Genomic DNA, 18,510 nt, shown 5'->3' with positions numbered 1-18,510 from the left:
GGCGCCTCGTGGCGTGTCCCCTGCGGTACGGTGCCTCGTGGCGTGTCCCCTGCGTACCTTGGGCCCGTAGAGGCGGCGCGCGCACTGGTAGAGGTCGCGGAAGCGGCGGTAGCGGCGCAGCAGCAGCCAGCGGCAGTCGGGCAGCGTGACGCGCGCCTCGTGCCGTGTCCCCTGCGGTACGGTGCCTCGTGCCGTGTCCCCTGCGGTACGGCGCCTCGTGGCGTGTCCCCTGCGGTACGGTGCCTCGTGGCGTGTCCCCTGCGTACCTTGGGCCCGTAGAGGCGGCGCGCGCACTGGTAGAGGTCGCGGAAGCGGCGGTAGCGGCGCAGCAGCAGCCAGCGGCAGTCGGGCATCGTGACGCGCGCCTCGTGCCGTGTCCCCTGCGGTACGGTGCCTCCTAACGTGTCCCCTGCGGTACGGTGCCTCGTGCCGTGTCCCCTGCGGTACGGTGCCTCGTGCCGTGTCCCCTGCGTACCTTGGGCCCGTAGAGGCGGCGCGCGCACAGGTAGAGGTCGCGGAAGCGGCGGTAGCGGCGCAGCAGCAGCCAGCGGCAGTCGGGCAGCGTGACGCGCGCCTCGTGCCGTGTCCCCTGCGGTACGTGCCTCGTGGCGTGTCCCCTGCGTACCTTGGGCCCGTAGAGGCGGCGCGCGCACAGGTAGAGGTCGCGGAAGCGGCGGTAGCGGCGCAGCAGCAGCCAGCGGCAGTCGGGCAGCGTGACGCGCACCTCGTGCCGTGTCCCCTGCGGTACGGTGCCTCGTGGCGTGTCCCCTGCGTACCTTGGGCCCGTAGAGGCGGCGCGCGCACAGGTAGAGGTCGCGGAAGCGGCGGTAGCGGCGCAGCAGCAGCCAGCGGCAGTCGGGCAGCGTGACGCGCACCTCGTGCCGTGTCCCCTGCGGTACGGTGCCTCGTGGCGTGTCCCCTGCGTACCTTGGGCCCGTAGAGGCGGCGCGCGCACAGGTAGAGGTCGCGGAAGCGGCGGTAGCGGCGCAGCAGCAGCCAGCGGCAGTCGGGCAGCGTGACGCGCACCTCGTACTCGTGGTGCGTGCCCGCGCCCGCGCCGCGCGTCACCCAGCCCGCCACGCTTATCACCTCGCCTGGGGAGTTGTCATGAATAAGGCCCTGGCACACTAGAGCAGGGTTTCCCAATTTTTTTTTGCCAACCCTAATTGATTATACTTTTCCTAGCGGAACCCCCGTACTACTCCGCCCGCACGCCCTGCCCCTCCCAAGGGCGTAAACAAGTCGGTGCGAGCGAACAACGTCGGTCACGAAACGTGGGATAATATTTTTTACGGAACCCTTGCGGCCTTTCCACGGAACCCCAGGGTTCCGCGGACCACCATTCGGGAACCGCTGCACTAGAGCAGGGGTTCCCAAAGAGAATACTTTTCAGACAGCTCGATATGACTGATAAATAATCTGGACTGGAGGATGGGGGACGCGGATTTATTTTTCTCTGTCGAAAGAGGACGCGTCTCAAATAAGTTAGGGAACCCCTGCACTAGAGCCTGACAGCTAGCGGGTGCGTGGATTTCTTGAGCGCGCGAATTCGAATAGGCACAATCCCTGCACGCAATCGGCGTGCGTGCACACCAAGTTTTATTTCGGTTATTACAGTCGTGCGTTACTATCTTTAGTGAGAACTTTGATACTCTATGTCGTCCCATAGGGCTGTATTTACAAGCTTTATTTATCATTTATAACCGTTTTTTGAAATTAGGATATTTATCATATTTACACATCACATCCAGAAAATGAAAATCGATTAACAATATCAAATTACAAAAATATATTATGTTTTTTTAAAACAGCCTAAAAGATATCTTTTAGGCTCTTTCTTTAACACCGTAAATACTACTCAAATAAAAAAGAAGGCAAGGTAACGGGCAAAAATACAAATAAAAAAACTTACTGAAATCCACCGGATGCATGAGACCAATTTGTATCGTTGGATCCTGAAACAAAAAGACATAAACTTAGAACGCTCTGAATTTAGAAGCCAAATCATGCGAACCCTCAAGTACCAGGAAATCGAAACACAATAGAACACACAATAGACACACCTTTGACACAATTCCCCAATAATTCGATATCACAACTTTTTTTAAAAACACTTCATTCTGGTCTCAAAAACTTAATTAATTTTAAATTGCATGTAAATTAAGATTTTTGGTTGCATTGTAATTTAAAAAAGTAGTTTGACTTGACAAAATAGTGACGTCACTTGCTTGTATCGCCTTACAAAATCTATGGGGGCGTCGTTTTGACAGTTTTAAAAAGTACGTCAATTGATTGGTGGTGTCAACACGTCTAATCAATTGTTACCGCGGTCTCATGCGACCACGGTTTCCCGACCCAAACTCAATAGAATACTAACCGGTAATGGGGGGTCTTCAGTGCGGGGTCTTGGGTGCAGTTCCGTGGAGGACCCCCGGTGAAGTTCAGTAGAGGACCCCCGGCGTAAGGGGTCCCACACGTCGCTGTCGCCGCTGGCCGGCAGCTCGTCGTTTGATGTCGACACGTTGTCGGACCCCTCTAGTTCTTGTTCTTTTAGTCTGGAGACAGAAACAGTCTTTGTATTGAATGATCTGAAACTACATATAACTCAAAGGTGACTGACTGACATAGTGATCTATCAACGCACAGCCCAAACAGCTGGACGGATCGGGCTGAAATTTGGCAGGCATAGGTGTTATGACGTAGGCATCCGCGAAGAAAGGATTTTACGTAATTCCACCCCTAAGGGGGTAAAACGGGATCCACGCGTACGAAGTCGCTGGCGGCCGCTAGTATTTGCATTAAACTGGGAGTAATTTAAACATTAGTAATGCTGGATTAAGATGAAGTGTTGTGATAGTGTAGGACTAAGCATCGTATAGGTCGCGCAACGAAAGTTGAGGCGAACGTCACAAATATGTAACTTTCGAATACCGAGCACAAACAACACATTACACATTTAAGTTCAAATTAATATCGAATACACTAGCTAGCTCGCTCTAGCTAATGTCCGCAAGCGAAACAGAAATAATTTGTCAGGCTGCATATACAGATACAAATCTTTGCTTCTGTTGATGGCCTCAACTCTCGTCGTACGACCTATACTCATAAATGAAGATCCAATGACCGAAATTGACGTTTCAATACCTAACTTGGATTTTCGAGGTATTTTTTTATAGAAAAGATGTCGTGAAGTTTTAAGTTAATTGTGCCAACTGCCTCCTTAGGTTACCAGCACCAACCTATTGAGCAGCGGGTCGTAAATGTGTCCGTTCTCCGGCGGCGCGTCCGGCGGGCAGTCGCTGTCGTCCGACGCCGGTTTCTGCCGCCGGCTGAAAACATTATTACGCCGGTGTTTACCACGCTGTGTTAGAAATGAAAAGCTGGTGCACTGTTAGCCACTTATTTAGTGATATGATATACCTATGCCTGATTCATAATATTATTAACATTGCCAAGAAAATCTTGTCATTAACTGATACCAAAGTAACACTCAAACTCATTATAATTTTCACTGTGCCCAGCCTCTTAGCATACGTACGTATTCAGCCGTTTGATACGCCTGATTGTTTCACGTGGCAACGAGGTTACGAACAAAACTATGACGTAAACGATGACCGTTTTTTATGAGTTTTTTTTTTACAAAATGTGCTCCCAAACGCAAAGGTTTTCGTAGATGGTGCCAGGGTCACTCTGTAAGGGTCAAACCTTTTTTTTACTGCGCTTGTAAAAGACTTTCGCCTACTTGTGGGCGTTTGACAGCGTGAGGAGGGCGTCTCCTGTAGCCTTATTCACGTAACAAAACTTCAACGACAACAAAACACCGAGTTGTGATCCTATCGAGTAACCGTTCTATCGAAAATGACCCTTGTGAATACGGATTTAGAAGTGTTTTCAATGGGATGACGTAACAAAACTTCAATGACAACAAATCGCTGAGTTGCGATCCTCTCGAGTAATCCTTCTATCGAATATGACCCTTGTGAATAGATTTAAGCCGTGTGGTGACGGCAGAGGAGAATACATTTGTGACCAAGCCCTACTCTTCCCGCGGGTGTCAAGAGGCGACTTAGGGACTACACATCAAACAGAGAACGGGCAGCAGCGCTCTCTGAAAAACATCAATCTTTTAAACTGCGATCTCCAACCCGCCTGCCAAGCGTGGCGATTATGGCAAAACCCTCCACTATAGTGGAGGAGGCTCATATGTAGTTCAGCAGTGGACTGTAAAGAGCTGTTGATGAATACGGATTTAGAATTATTTTTCAATGGGACGACTTCTGAACGTCAGCGAGATCTTGACTGTCAAAATACGTGAAGACTTCTTGGCGGGAATCTGAAGCGTCATGTTAGCGGTTTTGTTTTATTTCCTCAAATTCGTGTTTAGGCGACTATTAATGTATTACACATTAATAAATGTGTAATAATGGTGGATTATTAACCATTGAGTGTTCGTGAAGAACGTGCATGAGTGTGGGCAAGTGAAGCAAAACAGTGCATCGTGATTCATCGGGTTCTCTCAAGTTGTCCATAGAAGGTCTCAGTAAAGCACCACAACTTTACTGAGACTCAAAGGGTGGGAAGGGGTATCATCTATCATCCTTCATTATATCATTACTTGATTTCATTTTGTAACTATCACATAAATACTTGAAAATGGCACAAATCAAGTCGACCTCGACGTGTATTGCCAACATCATCAAAAAAGAAGGAGAAGAAAATACGTGAATGAGGCCACTGGCCGGGTCATGGTCATGGTCATGGTCTGGTGCTTACTTGGCGCGGGGCTCCTCGCCGGCCTCGGTAGCCACATGCATGTCGCTCTCGGACAGCGTTAGGGATGGTGTCTCCTGGATGGGCGTGACCATCATCGGCCGCCGCTGGCTTTGGCTGTCGAAGAATGAGTACTGCAAAGCCATCTCCAGACGCACGTATTTCTTCTGGAGCTCTTGGAGGACCTGAGAAAAAGTTGTTAAGAGCGTTACGTACTTTGAAACAGGAACAGACTGAGTGAGGGCCTTGCCACACTGGCTGATTACAAGCGTTTTAAAAGGGGAACGGCGACGCAGCCTACAAGTCGCAGATGTGCAAAGTTTCCGCCTCGTGTTCGCCGCGCAGCCGCGAATTTCGCCGCTCCGCTTTGAAAACGCTTGTAATCCGCCAGTGTGGCAGCTCACTAATTGGGGGTGCCATTTTGTAAAAAGTCTGATGTGCCATCGACTGCACTGTATTTTTCATTTTGAACAAACAATTTTAAAAGCCAAAACACACCAGAAATACGTGAATGTGCACAAGCACGTACACATTGTAGAGCAGTCTTTCCCAAAGTGGGCGATAACGCCCCCTTGTGGGCGCTGCAGGCTTAAATGGGGGCGGTAAGAGACCCAGAAAAAAATCGGGAATTTGTGTAGAGGCTTGGGAGGCGTCATCTACTAGGAGGACTCTTAGAGATCGACTGAGCTCGACTCTTGAATACAAAAATGGGGGGCGCTAAAAATAATTTATTCTCAAAGTGGGCAGTAGACTAAATAAGTTTGGGAACCACTGTTGTAGAGCGTCACTTATATTGAAACGAAAAATTGATTCGGTGTTGCTTGCGTGGTCACAGAATTCATACGACATCGTACTGAGCAGGCTTACCGCGATCTGTCGGTTGAGCTCTTCCTTGGAGCAGTCGTTCTCGAGCGAGGAGATGACGAGCAGCTTCTGGCTGGCGATGCGCGCGCACAGCCGCTGCATGGCGCGCAGGGCCTCGGCCTCCGTCACCTGCCGCCGCCCGCGCAGGGAATCACCTGCGGAGAAGTTGGTACTGCTAAACGGGTCTTCCGAAGTGAATGAATTGTATTCTTATGAGAAATAAAGTGTATTTAACCATAAACTGGTCTTCCGAAGCATATCTGGACAAATCCCACTATAATAGAGAAACACGGGTCTCAACATGACATTTTTATAGGAGTTACATGTACTTGAGGCGGTCCGTGACGGCTTGACGCGCGATGTCGCGTTGAAAATCGTGTTTCTCTATTTTAGTTGTAAAGGAACGCGAAAGTTTTAAATCATAAATCCCACTTCTCTTTCATAGCACGGAATAGCAGCCGAAACGTCAAACCGTGATTACATAATGTAACTCATTCATACATGTCGCGTTAAGACGCGTGTCTTTCTATTTTAGTTGAAATGGAACGCGAAAGTTTAAAATCTTATATCCCACTTCTCTTTCTTATCATCATTCAACCACAGGACATCCACTGCTAAAAATAAAATTCCCCCAATGATCTCTAGAATGCGTCTTCCTACAAACACCTTGTGGGTGGACGTCACACGCTGCGCTTGTCGGTACGTGGCCTTCATTCCAGAACTTTTTCTCACAACTTTCCAAAAAAACCTGACTTGTGATAAAGTAGACTCAGGGTCAGGAATAACTGTCTTGGAATCCGCAACAAATTAAATCAAAAGAATATAGGAGTACCTGTAATCCTTCTTCTGTATTTGGCCTTCTGCTGTCTTTCTTCCGGTGATCTTTCTACTGAGCTCGACGACTGTCCCTCTACTATTCTAGGCTGTAAACAAAATGCTTCAGTTATTATCAAACATAGTATTTAGTTCTTTAGAAGTAATGAAAGGAAACCTTTAAGTGTCAATTTGGCGGTGGTGGGCAGGGTCAATTAGAGCTGGGCGACACCAGTAACTCCAGTCCTAAAGCTGGGGTCTAAGGTTGAAAATCGCTCACCTTATGGTAGTCTTCAGTGCTGGACATGTCGTCGCTATCATCAGGCACGGGCGCGGGTCCGATTCTGAAATGCGGCGCGGGCGTATCCTCCGTACTGAGCGACCCATCAACGGTGGTGGGGTATCCGACTTGGGGGCGGGGTCAGAAGAGGGTTAGAGCGACTCCAGCGAGTCCAGGCTCAGGCTTAAGCTGGGAAAGTAAGGTTGAAGATCGCTCACTAACAAAAGCCTTACCTTATGATAGTCTTCAGTGCTGGACATGTCGTCGCTATCATCAGGCACGGGCGCGGGGCCGATCCTGAACTGCGGAGCGGGCGTATCTTCCGTACTGAGCGACCCATCAACAGTAGTGGGCGTGGCCAGCGAGGCGAATCTAGAATAAGGCTTATGCTGGGGGAATAAGGTTGAAGATCGCTCACCTTATGGTAGTCTTCAGTGCTGGACATGTCATCGCTATCATCAGGCACGGGCGCGGGTCCGATCCTGAACTGCGGAGCGGGCGTATCCTCCGTACTAAGCGACCCCTCGGCGATAATGGGCGGGGTCAATTAAGGCTGAGTGACGCCAGCAACTCCAGTCCTAAAGCTGGGGGGTAAGGTTGAAAATCGCTCACCTTATGGTAGTCTTCAGTGCTGGACATATCGTCGCTATCATCAGCACGGGCGCGGGTCCGATCCTGAACTGCGGCGCTGGCGTATCCTCCGTACTGAGTGACCCATCAAAGTGGTGGACGTAGCCGACTTGTGGGCGGGGTCAGAAGAATGTTAGAGCGACTCCAGCGAGTCCAGGCTTAGTCTTAAGCTGTAAGGTTGAAAATCGCTCACCTTATGGTAGTCTTCAGTGCTGGACATGTCATCGCTGTCATCAGGCACGGGCGCGGGTCCGATCCTGAACTGCGGCGCGGGTGTATCCTCCGTACTAAGCGACCCATCGACAGTAGTGGGCGTGGCTGGGTCTGAGGTCTCGGGGAAGGGCTTGGGAGAGCTGCTGGACGCCGTGTGGAAGGTGTCCTCGCAGGCGACGCCAGCAAGTTCAGTCTTAAAGCTGTGGGAGTAAGGTTGAAGATAGCTCACTAACATAAGCCTTACCTTATGATAGTCTTCAGTGCTGGACATATCGTCGCTATCATCAGGCACGGGCGCGGGTCCGATCCTGAACTGCGGAGCGGGTGTATCCTCCGTACTGAGCGACCCATCAAAAGTAGTGGGCGTGGCGAATCTAGAATGAGGCTTATGCTGGGGGAATAATGTTGAAAATCGCTCACCTTATGGTAGTCTTCAGTGCTGGACATATCGTCGCTATCATCAGGCACGGGTGCGGGTCCGATCCTGAACTGCGGCGCGGGCGTATCCTCCGTACTAAGCGACCCCTCGGCGATAATGGGCGGGGTCAATTAAGGCTGAGTGACGCCAGCAACTCCAGTCCTAAAGCTGGGGGGTAAGGTTGAAAATCGCTCACCTTATGGTAGTCTTCAGTGCTGGACATATCGTCGCTATCATCAGCACGGGCGCGGGTCCGATCCTGAACTGCGGCGCTGGCGTATCCTCCGTACTGAGTGACCCATCAAAGTGGTGGACGTAGCCGACTTGTGGGCGGGGTCAGAAGAATGTTAGAGCGACTCCAGCGAGTCCAGGCTTAGTCTTAAGCTGTAAGGTTGAAAATCGCTCACCTTATGGTAGTCTTCAGTGCTGGACATGTCATCGCTGTCATCAGGCACGGGCGCGGGTCCGATCCTGAACTGCGGCGCGGGTGTATCCTCCGTACTAAGCGACCCATCGACAGTAGTGGGCGTGGCTGGGTCTGAGGTCTCGGGGAAGGGCTTGGGAGAGCTGCTGGACGCCGTGTGGAAGGTGTCCTCGCAGGCGACGCCAGCAAGTTCAGTCTTAAAGCTGTGGGAGTAAGGTTGAAGATAGCTCACTAACATAAGCCTTACCTTATGATAGTCTTCAGTGCTGGACATATCGTCGCTATCATCAGGCACGGGCGCGGGTCCGATCCTGAACTGCGGAGCGGGTGTATCCTCCGTACTGAGCGACCCATCAAAAGTAGTGGGCGTGGCGAATCTAGAATGAGGCTTATGCTGGGGGAATAATGTTGAAAATCGCTCACCTTATGGTAGTCTTCAGTGCTGGACATATCGTCGCTATCATCAGGCACGGGTGCGGGTCCGATCCTGAACTGCGGCGCGGGCGTATCCTCCGTGCTAAGCGACCCATCGACAGTAGTGGGCGTGGCGGGGTCTGAGGTCTCGGGGAAGGGCTTGAGCGGGTCCCAGCCTGAACTGCGGAGCTGATGTATCCTCCGTACTAAGCGACCTCTCGCCCGTAGTATACATTGCCAGCGAGGCGAGCCCATATTGAGGCTCAAGCTGGGGGAGTGGGTTTGAAGGTCGCTCACAAACAAAAGCCTTACCTTATGATAGTCTTCAGTGCTGGACATGTCATCGCTGTCATCAGGCACGGGCGCGGGTCCAATCCTGAACTGCGGAGCGGGTGTGTCTTCTGTACTAAGCGACCCATCAACAGTAGTGGGCGTGGCAGGATCTGAGGTCTCGGGGAAGGGCTTGGGCGAGCTACAGGACGCCGTGTGGAAGGTGTCCTCGCAGTTGATCGCGTTGGGCGACGCTAACGGGTCCAGGCTGAGGCTTAAGCTGGGGGAGTAAGGTTTAAAATTGTTTACTAACATTTATCTCTTCATGAAAAATTATTACTAATGTACTTGTTGACTCTAGTCAAGATAATTATGTAAAATAATAAAATATATCTCTCGTTTAGAATCCTACGGAAGTTTATTAATTTCCTATGAAATTTATAAAGCGGTTCTTGTTATTTTCCGGTGATACATACATGTCTTGAACAAATGTTTTACAAAGTTTCATTCTTTGTAGATACGACTTAATCCATACTCGTGCACGTACATGCTCCACAAATATTTTTGGAACGATTGCAAAATTTGCGCATATAATGAACGAGAGTTTCTTTGATAAATAAAATATACCGCAAAAATAAATATATGACTTGTAATTAAAAACTGTGAATGAGTTAATGACTTGAAAAGCAAGCCAAATTAAAATTGCTAATCTATTTTAGTGATAGTTTTAATTGCACCACATTGCACAATACTTGTTCCAAATAAAAGTACTTTAGTACTAATCATACCTCATCTTCTTGTTTCTAAACTCCTCGCGCTCGTCGGCAGACAGCGGCTCTAGTACTTCTTCTCGCGGCGTTCGTCGCAGCACCAGTTCGGATTTACTGCGCTTTACGCCTTCCAGCGGCGACAACTCTCCTTCTGTGAAGGTAAAACGAAAGGAGTCTGAAATCTGAGCTGAATGAATGATATGGAATTTGATAGTTTTGGCTCGACATGACATGGCGATGGAGCGTGATATGCTCACAGTTTCCCTATGTTCGAATCAGAAATGAGGAGATTCGTAGGAGAACAGAATTTACATAGGTGTCTGTACGCGTGGGGTGATTGCCAAACTTAATAGTGGCAGTGAGTGGAGTACATAACTGATGGCTGTTGGGGTAGAAAACTTGGTTGGCGACTACCGATCGGGTGAAGATCGCGAGAAGCACCTGAATGCGGGCAGCATAGGATTGGTCATTATGAAAATCTTTTGCCGAGTTGGGCTCGTCCTGAGTGCAGCAGAGTAAAATGAGCCACCTCCACTCGGGTTTGACGCCAACCGCCCGAATCTTGATAAAGATAAGATACGATAAATAAATAGGTTACTCAGTTCAAAGGCGCTTTCCAGGGCACTTACACACGTCCCAAATATAGCTTGCCCTACCACCACTTTGGGACAACATAATTATGACTTACCGCTGGGCGCGGGCGGCGGGCTGAGGTCGGCGGTCGGCGGCGTTGGCCGCTCGCTGATTTTTGGCGTTGGCCGCTGACAGATCAATATGATGTATGTTGTTGATAGTGTGATCGCTCGACGTTGATGTTTCATACATACGCCGATGGTCAGCGCGATACCAAAACTAGACTTATTTTAGTTCTTGACTTACCGCTGGGCGCGGGCGGCGGGCTGAGGTCGGCGGCGAGCGCCTGGCGCAGGCCCAGCTGTTGAGTGTGCAGTAGGCGCAGTTCAGCTTGGAGACGCTCCACCTTGACTCAGTGCTACTGCTGGAGTGTGAGGCTGAACGCTGAAGCACCAGACAATAGGCGCGGTGCTACAATCCGAGGCGGGCACCCGCCACGTGCGTCCGCTGTAGTAAATACGCTCACAGCATTCGCTTGCCTCCCACTGAGCGTGTGGAAACCCATCTCACACTGTGCAGGGGGTGCATGGAGGCAGAGGAAACACCGCAGCACCGTGCTCATGGAGTGCAGTAGCGTAGCAGAACAACGGGCTCAATTTCTTCGATCACCATCGTCGCTGCAGGACGCCTGTAGCAGCCTAGACGGGCTGCTCGCCTTCTGGGGGGATCTGGGGTGGTTGGAGTAGGAAGATAAACCACAAATCGCGCACAATGGCCCAATCATGAGGCTAAGTGCGGTATTCGATTGCCCTGCAAAACTAACTAACCCATCTCACACTTCCACGTCACACTGCACTGTTCATACTATTTGTCGATAAAGACGCGTATATGCGCCCGCGCAAGTTTTATCATAGGTCTCGACTTACCGCTGGGCGCTGGTGGCGGGCTGAGGTCGGCGGCGAGCGCCTGGCGCAGGCCCAGCTGCTGCGTGTGCAGTAGGCGCAGTTCAGCTTGGAATCGCTCCAACTTGACTCAGTGCTACTGCTAGAGTGTGAGACTGAACGCTGAAGCTCCAGACAACAGGCGCGGTGCTACAATCCGAGGCGGGCACCCGCCACGTGCGTCCGCTGTAAAGCCTAAGCCTAGTCCGCTATAAAGCACGTAGAATTTTGTCCAATGACCCCAAGCTGCCCATCCTTGTCGCTCGCGCGTAATTATGTTGCTGTCGCGCTCGCACACTCACTGCGGGCGCGCGTCGCACAGTCGCGACAGAAATATAATTACGCGCGAGCGATAAGGATGGGTAGCTAGGGGTCATTGGACGGGATTCTACGTGCTCACGGACCAGGCTTTAGTAATATATGCTCACGGCATACGCTTGCCCCCCACTGAACGTGCGGAAACCCATCTCACATGTCGATGTCACACTGCACTATTTGTCGATAAAGACACGCGTGTATGCGCCCGCGCAAGATTTAGCGTAGTTCTTGACTTACCACTAGGCGCGGGCGGCGGGCTGAGGTCGGCCTGGAGACGTTCCACCTTCAGAGTGAGGCTGTACGCTAAAACTTGTGCGGGCACCCGCTGCGTGGACCTACTAGTGCACGCTTACGGCATATACTTGCCCCCTACCGAGCATGTGGAAACCCATCTCACGCGTCCACGCCACACTGCGCTACTATAGTACTATTTTTCGATACAGACATGTGTGCGTGCGCCCGCGCGACTTTGAGGCAGGTTTTAGAATCGCGTTGACCGCTCGCTGATTTTTGGCGTTGGCCGCTGACAGATCAATATTTATTTTATTTATTTTTATTTTACAAGGAAAACAATACAGTGTAAAAACTATGTAGACTAACATTTTAGAAAACTTATAACCATTAACATGTTTTCACATTTAGAGCCTGAGTAATGCTTATATGGATTATACGGTTAATATGAGGGTTTTCGCGAATGAAAGATCCGCTAGATGGCGGGACGTGGATGTGGGGTCTGACTGCTGACATATCTGTCAATGTCATGTCAAAAATAACCAATGCAGCATTTGGACCTCACGTCTACCATCTAGCGGATTTTTCATTCGCGAAAACCCTCATTAAAGGAAATGTTCCTGAGTGACGCTGATCGCTCGGCGCTGACGTTTCATACATACACCGATGGTCAGCGCGATACCAAAACCAGCCTTATTTTAGGTCTTGTCTTACCGCTGGGCGCGGGCGGCGGGCTGAGGTCGGCGGCGAGCGCCTGGCGCAGGCCCAGCTGCTGAGTGTGCAGCAGGCGCAGTTCAGCTTGCAGGCGCTCCACCTTGACTCAGTGCTACTGCTAGAGTGTGAGACTGTACGCTAAAACTTGTGCGGGCACCCGCTGAAGCTCACCTATTGATGCACGCTCACCAGCCTCACGCGTCTGCGCCACACTGCGCTGCTTATACTATACTAGCGGCCGCCCGCGACTTCGTACGCGTGGATCCTGTTTTACCCCCTTCATCTATCATCTTACGCGGTTTAGATTTTTCATACAAAAGGATTTTCCCGCTAATTCCCGTTCCCTTGGGAATTTCGGGAATTCCTTTCTTAGTGCACCTCTACGGTACCTAAGCTACGTCCCTTCCAAATTTCAAGTGCCTACGTTTAGCCGTTTAGGTTGTGCACTGTACAGAAACACGTGCATGCGCCCGCGCAAGTTTTAGCTAGCTAGGGCGTGACTTACCGCTGGGCGCTGGCGGCGGGCTGAGGTCGGCGGCGAGCGCCTGGCGCAGGCCCAGCTGTTGAGTGTGCAGCAGGCGCAGTTCAGCTTGGAGTCGCTCCACCTTGACTCGGTGCGATGCTACTGATGACGCGCGGCACTCCAGCTCCTCTTCTAACTCTTCTAGCTCTTTTTTCTGTAATTAAACGGAAATGTCAGGTAAGTACAATTTCAGGGTAGTCGAAAACATGAGGGGGAAAAAATACTTTAAAAACGCCAAACGCGGTGATTGGAGTCGCTTTTTGGAAGCTTGACGCAGCGATAGCAGTAGCTAAAACGCGCGATGCCGATACCGTGGTCGAACGCGTGAAGTCGCGATGCTGCATTCTTACAGTCGCAAAATCGCCGATCGTTGATACTACAAGTGGCATGTCTGTTATGGTCCCACTGATATGTATATGTCAACGTGAAATTGTGAACTCTGTTTATTTATTTATTTATTTATTTAAGGACAGCTAACAAGACATACACAATTAACAGGGAAAAAAACAGAAAAAAATACATGTTTATAGTGTTAATTTATAATATAACGCGTTAGATTGTAAACTAACAGTGGGTTAGGTTAGGTTAGATTGTAATTTAACTACGTCAGATTATAATCTGACGGAATTCTCAATTTATGGTGACACTAGCTTTCCGCCCGCGGCTTCGCCCGCGTGGAATTTTGTCTGTCACAGAAAAACTTTATCGCGCGCGTCCCTGTTTCAAAAACCGGGATAAAAACTATCCTATGTTCTTTCCCGGGACTCAAACTATCTCTATGCCAAATTTCATCAAAATCGATTGCGAGGTTTAAGCGGGAAAGCGTAACAGACAGACAGACAGAGTTACTTTCGCATTTATAATATTATAATATAATATAGTTGGGATATACACACTGGACTGGCTGCTGTCAATATTTTTGTGCCTATTTGAGTTTCACCATTTTGGCGCTGTAGGTCATACTGTAGGCAGATACGATTGTCCATGGAACTAACATTAGTGATTTTCTTTCTCGCTTACTCCTATGGTTACTCCATACAATGTACGTCAAAATTAGTTCTCGGGACAGTCGTAGTGGCGCTTCAAATTGACAAAATTAGGTGTCATTTGTATGAGACAACCTGTCCAAAGTGTGTATAGAGGGCAGTGTATGGTCCTAATAGCGTATAATAACTTAGTATACTGACGTGGCGGTCGACGGTGGTCTGGATGGCGCGCGCGGCCGCGGGCTCGCACTGCTGCAGCAGCTGCAGCAGACAATCGGGGCTCGTGCCGCTTGACGGCGACGTGCTCTGTGAAACATCTCCACGATAGAAAGAGAACGGCTGAACGCTGACTATACACAACAGGGCTAAAGGCTCGCCAAACATAAAGCCCGGTTACCACCAAGGTGAAGCGGAGCGGAGAAATGACGGGTCATCAAATTTTTCTATGGAAATTGAGAGCGGCGGCGGCGCGGCGTATATCGGAGCTGTGCGGAGTGGCGAGTAGAAGTGGAAATAATGAAATCTGCTTGGTTATTCAAAACACTTCTGCGCTCCGCTCTGCTCCGTCTTGGTGGAATCCGGGCCTAACGCGTGTTGTACCCAAAATTCGGGGCAACTCACCGCTAATCAACGCTAAATTTTGTCAGTGTGTGCGTGCGTGCCGCATACGTATTGGCGCGCTCACATACAAACCGCGCTCGGGCGTTTCTATGAAGATGACCTACTCATTTGTATTTACTCTGGTTGTACGCTGCGACATAGCGCCGCATACGTTGTCACAGAACTCAGTGATATAGTACGGCGATAAATCATTCGCTCATAATTTCTAAATCCAAGCGAAATCAAATTGTAGACGTGCAGTATAAATTAGAAAAAGCTAGACGTGCATTAATTACTAAAAAACAAATGAACGAGACACTTGGAGATCGGTAAATTAGAACGATTGAATTTACGACACGCATACGTCAGTTTGAAAACTATTTACCCACGAAACGATAGCACAACACAATAAGCTTTATTTTATGCGAAATAAAAGCTACTTTTGCTGAGCAAGAAAGTATTTAACTTGTTATGCTGTCGAATGTGCCACAGTAAACGAAAGCATTGTTAACTATAGTTTTTTTTCCTTCAAACAATAAAAATCAAGGGGATTATTAGCACTTTCTTTTCGATTGATTTGGAACATAAGGCTAAGAACTCACGGCGCGATTTAAAATCGCGCCGCATGCTAAGTCACTCTGGTACAAAATGGTCGCCCGCCGAACAGGCGGTTTTCGCCCGCGCGAAGGACTCGATTACAAACGCGCCCGCTGCGGGCGAAAACCGCGTCGCGAATTGTGCATTAGTTTTTACATAAATATCTGCATTCTACAGAAGCTGCGGGCCCGCAACCGTAGCGGGTGCGGGTGAAAATCGCGCCATGAGTTCTTAGCCTAAGTCTCAGATCTCCAAGTAGCTCCATCTTACCTTGATCCCCTTAGTCCTCAGGTCCTCAATGGTCCTCGCGGCGTATTCCTCCAGCTCGGTCCTCTTCCGGTCCGCTTGTGTCCGCAGTTCGCCCGCTCGCGCCTCTTCGCTCTCCGCCTACGTGTAATGTTGGCAACATAAAATAACGCGTTGGAGCTCTGAATTTCAAATTCAATTTTGACTGTAAAATTCTTGAAATGCCTTTTGAATTTTTTCAAGAAAAGTAATCGACATTCTTAAGTATTGTTATGGATCTTTAATTTTTATATTAAGTCCGTAGCCTATCTAATTAATTACCAATAAAAATACTGCGCAATTGATGTACGAGTGTCTTCACACTACTAAATTTTAATTTCGACTGTTTCGTTCCAATGCAATTCTTAAAAAAACACGTTCAACAAAACCGTTTCCGTTTCAACTTCACTTCGTAATTGGTCTAATATGATACCCACGATTGTCCCCGCTTTCTTCATAAGCACAGTGCCTGTGAGTTATAAATCATATCGCATGATTGCTTTCTTCATTTGTGCAAACATAAATGTTCCAATATGATAACGTGTTTTATAATTAGAGTGTACAGTGTTAATGTGTACGAGAAAGTGTAAATTGTTGTGCATTGACACACTTCAATTCGACAAAAAGAAATTTTATCACGAAATCAAATTACTTTTTAGAGAAATAAGTGTAAATAGGTTTTTTCATGTTTATATTCTTCGACACTTTCACATTAATCAACAAGAATTAATTGAAACTTTAGCCGAATAATTTAGGCATGCATGATTCGTTCATGACAAATTGTTCTTGTGTAAAATTATGACAACACTGAGTTTATTGCCTCATATTCCACAATGCTATTGTTCACACATTTAAGGCAATATAATTTTATGGGAACGCAAAGCTTTGCCTATTTTTATAAATAGGTACACCATTCGAAATAAATTATGCACAGTTTAAAAACACACAAAAATTCAGAACTCCATAAAACCAAAATTGAAACAGCTGTCTAGGACGCCACAGTCGTCTGCGCACGATTGGGCCGCGAATAAAACTAGTGCGTGTGAGAAAAATGCACAAAACAATAACAACTGCTAAAAGTGAGTGCATCTGACCCTACCACCGTTCTCGAAGTTTAGTCGAATACAATAATTCGATATCGCGAGAAGTTTTGTATGCTCTTGAAGAGGATGATACCTAATCAATTCTTATAACAAACGTTAATTAAAACAAATAATCCATTAAATAGAGATGATAAAAAAACAAACAGTATCTACGAAGTAATCGTTGGGACTTTGGTTCGTATCTTAAATAAATATGCTTTTCTTTTCTACTTTTCTTTACTTAAAGCTATTTTTTATAGATAATTGTATTACACAAATTACTAATAGTCCCGTTAGCCTCTCGTACTAAAATAAATATGCTTATATCACGAGTGGGCTCACCACAATATTATAGTCGAGCGGCGGCGGGGTAAGAAGCCGCGTTTCTCGAATGTCGAGTCGGCCAGTCCGACCCCTTCACCGTTCAGCTATCGTAGCTTCGTGCCTATTATTGAAAATTCTTAGTTCGAGTTCCGATCGAGAACCAGTAGTGCGACAAAATGCTAAGTAATGCAACGACATTGCGCTATAGATTACGCAAGAGCTAATAACTGGATCATTGACGGAGGCTGTGACACGAGACGCGTTTATCATAATAATTACATGCCTTGTCACATCGTTTATATTAATACGATGAGATAACGGGAAGTGACAGGTGATTATTTTTAATATAACTGACCTTTCTTCTACCGAAGTATATGAAGACAAAATTAGAAATCATGCATTTATAATAAGTTATTTAATTACTGATTAACCAGAGTGAATTTTGGTGTCTTTTAAAGAAACTTTAAATAAAACTAGCACTACTTCTAGTCGAAGTCTAGAATATTTCCAAGGGACATAGAGAAAGCGAAGTTCTATAGAAATGCATGCAACAATATCTATGTATAAAAACATATGTACTATGTACACATGCATACAAAAAATAAGAAATAGACGTAATCGTAGTAGCACGCTGAAACGGTGCGTTAATATCGTACATAAAGTACCTGTGTACAGCGCTTATAAGCTCGCAATTAGCACTCTTACACAGAAAATTACACAATATTTAGTACAGCATAACTTTAGTATTTCTCAACTTTTAATTATTCAGGCGATTATTGAGCGGTACACGTATACGAGCTTATATGCACTTGGAATCTACGAAGCTACAGGTGGAAGTATTAGTTTTCTACTGTAACAATAAGCACTTCATTCTCTAATAAACGGTAGTCGTCAACCCTTCACGCTGGCGTGTCTGCAACGCATGCGCATGGCGCTATTATGACGCGAAGGCACGACGTACGTAGTGTCCTATATTATGTATAATCGCAATGGCGACATTGGCGACTGAGTCACGTTAGGATTGCTAGAAACACATAAGCGGACCGGCATGTTAGTTCGGTAGTATTTGTTGCACAACAGATTGATTTTACCGCCCTATTGTGCAGTATAATGCCGTTCCCTTGTTACCTGACGCTTGTCAAAATCGAGCAGCATTTTTCCCGAACATTCACTACATTATTAGTTTTTACCGCCGGTTGCACTTATCAGTGCCAACCCGCTTTATGTTGATTATGTAGCAACCTTTACACAGCGGGCGTAGACTGTCCTACCGCTTACCTGCGCCTGCAGCGTATCAGCAAGCGCTTTCAGCCGCTGCGTGCGCGCACGCAACTCCCTCTGTCGGCAGCGAAGCGCGCGCCGGCGGTGCGTCCAACCGCGCTCTAGCGCGCGCCAGTCGCCGGACAATCGTCGGCACGCTGCTGCGTACTCGCGCTCCATTGCTACGCGCTCCTATGTAAAACAGGATAT

The 18,510-nt window shown here is 48.2% G+C and overlaps 1 long non-coding RNA gene across 1 annotated transcript; it reads right to left on the bottom strand.

The window, feature by feature from the left end:
- Positions 1 to 13,216: 13,216 nt before the first annotated feature.
- LOC135080481 (uncharacterized) lies at positions 13,217 to 15,732 on the bottom strand. Its single transcript, XR_010259025.1, has 3 exons — positions 15,620 to 15,732; positions 14,354 to 14,458; positions 13,217 to 13,320 (listed from the first exon to the last, which is right to left on the bottom strand). It is a non-coding gene; the product is annotated as an uncharacterized LOC135080481 (long non-coding RNA).
- Between the last annotated feature and the right edge of the window lie 2,778 nt (positions 15,733 to 18,510).

Source organism: Ostrinia nubilalis, chromosome 18 (assembly GCF_963855985.1).
Source record: "Ostrinia nubilalis chromosome 18, ilOstNubi1.1, whole genome shotgun sequence".
NCBI classification, from domain to species: domain Eukaryota; kingdom Metazoa; phylum Arthropoda; class Insecta; order Lepidoptera; family Crambidae; genus Ostrinia; species Ostrinia nubilalis.
The sequence above is the reverse complement of the archived record's forward strand: the minus strand, read 5'-3'. Positions and strand labels throughout refer to the sequence as shown.